Source organism: Humulus lupulus, chromosome 3 (genome assembly GCF_963169125.1).
Source record: "Humulus lupulus chromosome 3, drHumLupu1.1, whole genome shotgun sequence".
Classification (NCBI taxonomy): Eukaryota; Viridiplantae; Streptophyta; class Magnoliopsida; order Rosales; family Cannabaceae; genus Humulus; species Humulus lupulus.
The window spans coordinates 61,059,288-61,069,287 of record NC_084795.1 but is presented as its reverse complement, the minus strand read 5'-3'; positions in this window follow the sequence as shown (position 1 = coordinate 61,069,287).

The window sequence follows — 10,000 nt, the reverse complement described above, 5'->3', positions numbered from 1 at the left end:
CTACTACCACTTCTACTACAACTACTACTAATATTACTCCTCCTACGACTACTGATGATGCTGTCGCCGCTTCCGCCGCCGCCGCCGACGCCGATGCAACTGCTGTCGCCGCCCCTGCTGCTGCAGCTACTTCTGCTGCTGATAATGCTTTTAGTTCTACTACAGCTGCTGCTTCTATAACTACCACAACCACTACCACAACCACTACCAGTACCACTACTACCACCACTTTCACCACTACCACTACCACTACCTTTGCCACTACCACTACTACCACTACTACCACTACCACCACTACCACTACTACCACTACCACTATTACAACTACTACTACTTCTACTACTACTTCTACTACCACTACCACTACCACTACCACTACTACCACTACCACTACCACTACTACAACTACCACTACCACTACCACCACTACAACTACCACTACTACCACTACTACTACCACTACCACTTCTACCACTACCACAACAACTACCACTACCACTACCACTACAACGACTACCGCTACCACTACCACTACCACTACCACTACCACGACTACGATAATTACTACCACTACCACTACCACTACTACTCCACTACCACTACCACCACTACTACTACTACTACTACTACCACTACCACTACCACTACCACTAACACTACCACCACCACCACCACCACCACCATTACCGCCACCACTTCCACTACCACCACTACTACCACTACCAATACCCATACAACCACCACCACCACCACCACAACTACTTCCACCACTACTACTACCACTACTTCTACCACTACTGCTACTACTCCTACTGCAACTACTGCTACTACTCCTACTTCTACTGCTACTCCTACTACTACTACTTCTTCTACTACTGCTACTTCTACTTCTACTTCTACTACTACTACTCTTACCACTACGACTACTACTACTACTACTACCACCACCACCACCACCACCACCACTACCAGTACTACTACCACTACCACTACTACCACCATTACTACCACTACTACCACTTCTACTACAACTACCACCACTACTACTACTACTACTACTACTACTCCTACTACGACAACAATTGATGCTGCCACTACCGCCGCCGCTTCTGCTGCCGCCGCTGATGCCGCCATCGCTGCAACTGCTGTCGCCGCCCCTGCTGCTGCTGCTGCTCCTAGTGCTCCTGCGGCTGGTGCTGATGCTTCTACTACTTGTACTACTGCTGCTACTACAACTACCACAACCACAACGACAACCACAACCACAACCACTACCACTACCACTACGATTACCATAACCACTACCACTACCACAACCACTACTACCACAACCACTACCACTAGCACTACAACTACTACCACTACCCCCACTACCACTACTGCCACTACTACTATTACCACTACTACTATTTCTACTACAACTACCACTTCCACTACTACTACTACCACTACCACTGCCACTACCACTACCACTACCACTGCCACTACCACTACCACTTCCACTACCTCCACCACCACCACCACTACCACTACCACTACCACTACCACTACTACCACTACCACCACTACCACTACTACCACTACCACTATTACCACTACTACTACTTCTACTACAACTACCACTTCCACTATTACTACTACCATTACCACTACCACTACCACTACCACTACCACTACCACTACCACTACCACCACTACCACCACCACCACTTCCACTACCACTACTACCACTACTACTACCACTACCACTACTACTACTACCCTTACCACTACCCCTACCAGTACCAGTACCACTACCACCACTACTACTACTACTACTACTACTACTACTACCACTACCTCTACCGCTACCACTGCCACTATTGCGACTACTACTACTACCACTACTACGACTACTACCACTACCACTTCCACTACCACTACCATGACCACTACCACCACCACCACCACCACTACCACTACCACCACCACTACCACTACCACTACCACTACCACCACTACCACCACTACCACTACCACCACTACCCCTACTGCTACCCCTACCACTACCACTACTCCTACCACTAACTACTACTACTACTACTACTACTACTACTACTACTACTACTACTACCACTACGACTACTACTACTACTACTACCCTCAAATGTCCTCCACCTCTCAAATCTTTGGCTTCTGTCACTGGCTTCTCGCATCCTTTGGTATAGTTTTTGTCACTTTCCCTTTTGTACTTTCAGAAATCCCAAATGGAGAAACCCCCAAACCCGAACGCTGAAACCCCCAAACCCAAACCCAAACGCCGAAACTCCCAAACCCAAACGCCAAAATCCCCAAACCCACTCACATTTCTCCATCCCTCAGTTAGGATAACGTATATACTCCCTCCCTTAACGCTTGATTTTAATCTTTTTCTTAGCTTTTTTCGACTCTTCCGATTTCCATCTGCACATATATATTCAGGAATATATATATAGTTTTCTTCTGTGACCCCCGACACTCTCGGCTCTCTCTTTTTTATATATGCATATATGTATGTTTGGAGTGTTGAGTTTTGGGTTAATTTTGTTCTTATTTTTTTTTTCTCACTGCCTCTCTCGTTCTCTTGCTCAGAGTTTGCTGGATGATGGGAGGGTGACGAATGGGACTTCGATTGTGGATGATGGGTTTCAGTTAGTGTGTGGGAAGAAAAAGAAGGGGGCGAGTCAGTTGCCGAGTGGGCAGGATTCTAATTCATCTCCCGTAAGGTGGCGACAAAGGATAAGATCACTGGGACGAAATCGAAGACTCCATTTCATATACCGTCGATTCCGAGACCTCAACAGTAGTTAAAAATCTTTGTTAATAATGTGAGCCAACCGTTTGAGCATGTTTGGTTGTAGAAGAGCGAGGATGGTAATTGTAAAGAGTATATTCACCCGTTGGTTAGTAATCTCTGGTTTTCTTTAATCTTCATCTAATTAATTATTTGAAAGGCTTTGTTTTTTTAAGCTTGATATAGTTATAATGGCTTTGCTTGTAGTAGTTTCTTGGTTCTCTGTTCTTGGGTTGATTTCCTGTTTTGTTTATGATTGGTAGAGTTCTTTAATGGGTGCAGAAGCAGTTTTCGTATATGGATTTTGTCGATAAAGATAGTGAACTAAATTAGGTGATGCACGGAGCAGACCGTGATATTTTTTGGCTTCAAAGAGATTTTGGCATTTAAATCTGCAATAAGTTTGGCACTGGCCAGGTATTGTACTATAAAGATTACTGGTATTTGGAGTTAATTTCAGTTGCTCTTTCTGGAGATTGATTAATATGTATAATTTCTACACATGGAGAAGTAGTTTCTTATTTTCATTGGTATCTTAGCCTCAATATTTTGTTTCATTTTCATTCTTTTGGGATATTTGGTGTACATACTTTCAGTAGTGGTTCCAGATTTTTGTTAATTATGCTCTTTATTATTATGATTTTTTCCTGAACATTCCAAGACAAGGAAGTGATGCATCTAATAACTATTCGTGATCATAATGCCACTCCAAACCCTTATAAATATGTTCTTTTTACAATTACCATTTCCTGATTTATGTATGTTTAATTACTTTCTTAAGGTCTTGAATTTTTAAACATAAATGGAATTGGAGATATTGTAGTGTAATTCTGGATTAATCATTTCTTTATTGTCCTAGTTTATTTTATACGAACCATGTGTGAGGTTGGTAAATATTCTTAAAAATAAGCAGCTTTCATGGATCTATTAGCCTTTACCCCTGATCTTGTATTGGGAGTCTCTTGATTGAAGGACACTCCTCTTTACCTGAAATCTATTTGCAGTTTGCACTCTAGGCTGTTGAATAAATTCTTCATGTATGTTTGATATTTTAATACAATATATCAACTGGATGTATTTTTTTCTTACTTGGGTGATAATGTAATTTTTTATCTTCTCTATATATAAATATAAATCATGGGATTTCCGTAACAATAAATTCCTGCCTTGTAGTTGCTGACTAATTTTGTTTTTCTTATAATGCTTCAAATTTTGTCAATTGATATTCTGATGGTAACATAATACCATATGTGAGCAGTGATTATAGAACTAGGCTATAGTGATTTTCCTTTTAATTAGGAGTAACTATGAGCTGTGTTGTTACTCTTCTAAATTTTGAAATGCCTCCACCTACTAATTATTTAAACATTTATCTGCTATTATTTCATTATTGAATTATTTTTCTCTTTTTTCTTTGCCTCAGGCCTCAAGGGTACTGAAATTGGAGAGAAATAGTCTGGAGTATCTTCTACACCACTTTTGTGGAGTAACTGTAAATAAAGAGTTGGTTTTTTTCCCCTTACTGATATTCATTTCTTTAAAATTTTATCATTTTTCCACTTTTGCTGCATTTTCCTTTCTTGTATTATTTATGTCCTCAATATTTGCATGGTTTATTATGTGTGAACTGTTATAATTTGAGTGTGCTAGTTCTTCTCAACTGTGTATAGGGTGTAATCTCAGATTGTTGATGCTTAATAAAGACTTATGGTGTAATCTCAGATTCTTGTGCATTATTACATTTGATTCTTCATACGGTCGACAGGGTCCTATGCTACACAACATTCAATTAAATCAAGGAATGTTTTATGATTTAATTATGTATTTATTTTAATTGGATAACAATAAGTACTTTGTATCTTAACAAAATTTACATTTTGTTGTCTATGTAGGTTCGAGATCACCTCATGAGAAATCACATAGCATGGAAGGTGTAAGGTTCTACTACCTCTAATTGTAACTTTGATTGGTAAATAATATTTGCATCTCTAAAGTTTGATATAATTGTGCCTGTTTATTTCACTGTAAAATGTTAGATGTACCAGTCTGTGGTACCCTTTTGCAAATTGTTCATGAAATATCTATTTGCTGTAAATTAAGATTGTGACCCATTAGCAATTTATAATATTTTCAACTTTATGTGGTCTTTTGAGATGTTGGACCTTACCTTTTTAGTATGATTGATGAAGGGTATTAGCACATATCTTGGAGTAGCTCCCATTGTTGAATGTTTGGAAAAGCACCAACCTAATGTAGTAATAACTTCTCGTGTTGCAGATGCTGCCTTATTTTTGGTGCCAATGTTATGCATTTTGTTTATTCTCATACAAAATTAATTACTCTTAAGATATTTCCAAGTTTGCCAAGTAAAAAAAAAAAGGTTTGCTTTATAAAAATATAAAAAGAAGCAATGTTTCTTCCTTTCTTATCCATCTGTGTAAAACTATTATTGGAAAGGTTGTAATATTGGGTAGTGAGATCATTGAATGGGTAATTTTGCCTAAAAGTTTCATCACATCTCTTGATTGTGAGCAACATAACTAGAATTTTGCTTTACTAATTGTGTCATAGTTTGATTTAGACAGGATAATTTCTAAAGGATTCTTCTGTTGTATGAATAGATATATGAACTGGGTTGGAACTGGGACAATTTAGAACTTCTAGCACAGGGCAAAAACTTCATGTTATGATAAATGGCAGTGTAAGTAACATCTCATTCAATGGAAGTCTTAAAGGCAGTGCTAATATAACAATAAAACTTTTTCTATAAGCCCTGCTAATTTAAAATTGTATTTGTCCTCTGTTTTTGCTAGTCTACTTAGTTTTGTTTCCTCAACTGAAATATATGAGTACTGCCCTGTTTTTGTTTCTCAGGCAAGTAAAAAAGCCTTGGATCCAGTTGCTCCAGTTTATAAGTACTGCCTTGTATCAGTATCTAACATATTAACTTCAACATGCCAAAATGAGGTTAGCTGTCTCCATTTTCAGCGTTCAAGTCTAGTGCTAATCCATATTGCATTTTTTTTTCTACTTTTGGGTATAAACTTATATATGGCTCTTTCTTGCATGAAGTTTGGGGTGAATTTTAGTTAGTCATTTTAAAGTCAACACCATACGTTTGCTGTTTTAGCATGTTCGAGTTAATGCATTTTCTTTCCTGATCATTAATTTTTTTATTTGAACAACTGACCCATTGTTTCTCATTTAATATATTTTAATTAATACACTGTCTAGGTTGTTGATTTGAAAGATTCTGTAAGCTTTATTCTAAGAATAAACGAATTGTACTGAAAAGAACCAAATCTTGCACAAAGTCTAGGTTAATTTGAGAAAACCTAGCAAAAACTCCCAGAGTAGAAATTATAAACTTTAAACAGTAACCAAATTCTTCTATATATCCCTTCCAAGTATTCTCTTATACTATTTATAGACTAACAATAACACTTACTAGCCAACCAATGGAACTTGAGTAAATTTACAAGTCAACACACTAATCCTATATAGCTCTATTCAATATCTGATGCCTAACAAAATGTTTGCAGATCATATAGTTTTAGATGGCTTCTTTGATGTGATTACTGATTATTGGCATTTTAAGTTAATTTATATTGTAAATATATGCAGGTTTCTGCCAGTTTAGTCATGGTGCATTTGATTGAGAAATTAGCTGCTAGTGATACTGGAAGTTTATCTGTATCAATACTTCAGAAGATGAGCACCATGTCTAAAAAGGTTTGCTACTTCCCTTTTAATATTGGTATATTTAGTTTAGATAAATAGTTCAGGCATGTTGTCCTAAATTAATTGGGAAGTATTGAGCTCTTTGAGGACTCATTTTAACTAAAATCTTAACTGGAACTTGTTCACTTTCTTTCAGTTTTTCATAAATTTTAGGTAGCATAATATCTCTGTTTTTTTTAATTCCATTTGCAGCTTAAAAGTCATCATGCTTTCTCTGAATTGTTAGCCCAATATTCACAGAGAGGTTATAGGTACTAAATTCATTTTTTTTGTAAATCAAAGCATATTGATTCATGATACCATTATTGAACTTCTGAAAAAGCTTTGGATCTTATTTGTTTAATGGTCATTAACTACATGAGGTGTTCCTCTTATTTAGTATTTCAATTTATATTAGACTGAGCATAAACTTCTTAGTTGCATGAGTGATCTTTTTGAAAGTTTTTTTAAGTTATGATAGGTTTCTTACATTTTGTGGTGTATCTCTTTGTTTGGAGATAGAGTTCATCTCTTAAATTAACAAAATTTTCCTTTAGATTAGATTGTATTAGTGTTGATAATCCAAAAGTCTATTAGTAATAGCTTTGTCTTAATTTGTTATTGGTTTGTTTGTCTTTATTTTGTTAATAAGGTCTCATTACTTGGAAAAAGTAAACAATCACACAGTATGCTTAGAGGCTCTCCAGGTAACCTATTAGTTAGTTTGGAAATACCATGCTTTATGGTTGTCAGAAATTATTCTCTTGTAAGGAATCTAGGCATTACTTGAAGTACTCTGTATTTGGAATCTTGGATTTACTATTTGTATGCCTGTGTAGATGTATCAAGTTTTCAATGGTGGAATTAGCTATTTTTTGCTATTGATATTATATAATTCTAAATACATTTTCTTGTTAGAATTGTAGTTATTTATCTCGTGTGAAGTGAGGGCATGAGTGTGTATTAGGGTATGTGTTTTCGTTAGTTAGTTATACAGTTTATGAAAGATAAAATAGAAGCGAATAGAAGATCTGAGTAGTATCTGCTCAAGCATTTTCCATTGATTCTGCGACATGCTTCTGCAATGGTTGATTAACATTGACGTGATATCATTAAGTATAAAGTAACTAAGAAAAGACAATTCATTATCATTCTTTTTTCTTTCTCTGCATAGTGTTAATTTGTTTAACAACCCTTGTAATATTAATTATCAAGAATTGACAGAAGTTTAGGTTTATTAATTTAGGTAGGATTTTTAAAGATTGATTATAAGCCCCTGAAGTTTCGGTTTATTATAGCTTGGACTTTTAAGTATCTGTAGTTACTTCTGAACCACCTCTATGTGTTCTGCAAGGTGAGAGCTACATCAGTAACATGTTTTGTGGGCATAACTTCCTCTGTATTCTTCTCTCTTGCGAAGGAGAAATATGATTTCATTGTTTTTGCTGTGGTAAGCATTGATTATGTGTTTTTGACTTATTTCTCTTGGAAATTAATTATTTGCAGACAAGTTTATGCATTATAAGTAAGAGACTTTGCAGATTAATGCAGCCAAACAAGACAAGGTGCCTTCAGTTAGATCAGCTTCTTGTTGAGCCATTGGTGTCATTTCATGTTTTCATGAAGTTTTCCAGAGGTGATTTTAAATTTTTTTCATGCTTTCATGTTTCTTTGAGTTCGAAATATAGACAGAAGAATTACTAGAAACTTAAATGGTATAGTGCAGAGATCTTGAACAAATTGATTCACGCAGTGGAGATTAATACCTGCGACCCCTCAATATCGGTATTTCTCTTTTACTTTCAGTTTTTATAATAACCCTGCTCTCTAATTTGTTCATAAGGGAGTAATATTTTCCTGTACGTTTGTTGTTTCAGGTGCGAATAACTGCTTCTTGGGCTTTGGCAAACATATGTGATTCTATCCGGCATTGTATTGATACTCTTGCTTTGGAAGGCTCCACAGGTGGGTTATATGTTACAGAAGCTATTTATTATTTTCAACTACTTTATTTGAAAAGTTATTGATGTATTATACTTTTCCTTAGACTATACTGCAGTCTCTGAATCAGTGGTATTACTAACTGATTATACTGAAATGACAGCACATAACACCAAAATGAATCATCTGATAGTATCAACCGTGATAGTGCCCCTATGCTTAAACTAAAATGACAGCACATAAAGTATTGCATTTTTTTGTTGATTTTCTGATGATCTTTCGAAGTTCTTCTTTCATGTTGTTTCTTCAATTTCTTCTATTACTGATTCCATAGTATTGTTCCCTTGCAATATATGTATATATGAGTTGGCATGTTGTATTGGCTTCTTCTACTGTATATACTACTGGTATGTGGCCATCATTATTTTGTCTATAAGCTTGAATCACCAAAATACATGTTTCTCTCAGCACCATTGATCTATTTCTCTTCATTTTATTTGTAAATATGATTTTGTTTTTCAGCATTTGGGTTAACATTTATAACTTGAATTTCAAATTGGAAGGTCACTTTTGTTTTAATACTATGAAAATTTCAGGGTCATGTATAGTTTCATATGTAAATGATTTCTAAACATGAGCTCGCTAGCTTTGGCAGAGAAACTAGTTATGATAGTTTATATATAGCAGTACAGTATCTACAGTCCCAACTGACTGTTTTGAGTTATCAGACTCATCACCATAGAGAAATTCTCTACTGATTCTCTCTTATTTTATTGTTAATCTGAAAATTCCCTACCTCTTTCTTGATAGCTCTCTTATTTTATTGAACTAAAACAGATAAGTATTTATCTTAGTTTTCCATTTTCTTCTTTTGAAGTTTTCAATGTATCATTTAAGAAAAGACTGTAAGTTTGTTGTTGTGGTGGCAAGAACTTTTGTTCTTAATAATAAAATGACTTTTTTTTTTTTTTACAATGTGCAGCTATATTGAGATGATTTCTTTGGAGCAATTCTTGAAAACATTTTTAGTTGAGGCCTTTAGAATGGAAGAATGTATTTCACTAATTTTTGTATACATTTCTTGTTTTGTATTTAGTGATAAGGAATCTGAATTGGGCATAAATTATGTTGTAATATGATTTCTTAAGCCTAGACTAGTAGACTAAATATTGTAATTACATTTGAGTAATTGATAAAAATCTATTTATGTTACCTTATTTGTTTTCCTAGTTTTGTGTAAGTAAAAAAAGATTATGTTTCTCTAAGCTAATATAACACATGTGTTATACTAAAGTGTAGTATAACACAAAAAAAGTGTTATACTAAAGTGTAGCATAACAGAAAAAAAGTGTTATGCTAAAGTGTAGCACAACACAAAAAAAGTGTTATACAAAAGTGTAGTATAACACAAAAAAAGTATTATATAATCTACTATAAATAACATAATAAAAAATTTATCTATATATTAAAATAACATAGAAATTGTGTTATCGTTGACAGTACAATAACACTTCTGTATAACACCGA